General features: G+C 38.7%; 1 protein-coding gene across 1 annotated transcript in view; it reads right to left on the bottom strand.

The window, feature by feature from the left end:
- LOC103680816 (gamma-taxilin-like) overlaps positions 1-924 on the bottom strand; it is a 36,570-nt gene that overhangs the window by 19,348 nt on the left and 16,298 nt on the right. The gene's annotated exons all lie outside the window — the stretch shown is intronic.

The following is a 924-nucleotide window of genomic DNA, read 5'->3' as shown; positions in this document are numbered from 1 at the left end:
TTTCTTTGGAAAATGGAAAAAAAAAAACAGCGCCTGGCATATAGAAGGTGCTAAGGAAATATTTTCCTGAGAAACTACTAGACTACTTCATGTAACTCACAACTTCAGTCAAAATCCTTAAAGCTTTCAAATTTAATACTGCTTTCATGTCTAGAATTCCTCAATTTACATATGAAATTACTCCCTCAAAACTGTCAGCATATAAACATACAATGAAAATGCTAACTAAGATATGCTAAAACTGGGGTTCCTGGGTGGCTCAGTCAGATAATCTCAAGTCATGATCCCAGGGTCCTGGGATTCAGCCCCTCTTCATGCTCTGCTCTCCCTTGTCCTCCTCCTCCCCTCCCCAGTGCTCTCTGTCTTCCTCTCAAATAAATATATAAGATCTTTAAAAAAAAAAAGAGGGGCGCCTGGGTGGCATAGCGGTTAAGCGTCTGCCTTCGACTCAGGGCGTGATCCTGGCGTTATGGGATCGAGCCCCACATCAGGCTCTTCTGCTATGAGCCTGCTTCTTCCTCTCCCACTCCCCCTGCTTGTGTTCCCTCTGTCGTTGGCTGTCTCTATATCTGTCAAATAAATAAATAAAATCTTTAAAAAAAAAAAAGAAAGAAAAAAAGAAATGCTAAAACCAACTGAGTTTTACGAAATCTATTCTACATCTCAGAAAGTGACAAAATGTTGTATATATCATACCATAAAATGAGGCCATACAATCAACCCAAGCCTCAAGAAATTAGACTCTTCCCTTCAATTTTGCAGTGAAATACAACTTTACATTTTAAGCCCTATCAAAATTCTATTTTAAAACATTATCAAGCACATGCACATTTTGCTATATTTTATATAGGCTTTGCACCCTTAATACTCACAAGATCAGCATATTTTTTACAGAGAGCTGCCAGCTTCTCCTCTGGAGTTGAA

The sequence above is a fragment of the Ursus maritimus genome, unplaced genomic scaffold (genome assembly GCF_017311325.1).
Source record: "Ursus maritimus isolate PB19 unplaced genomic scaffold, ASM1731132v1 scaffold_85, whole genome shotgun sequence".
NCBI lineage: Eukaryota > Metazoa > Chordata > Mammalia > Carnivora > Ursidae > Ursus > Ursus maritimus.
This window is presented reverse-complemented; position numbering and strand designations above follow the sequence as displayed.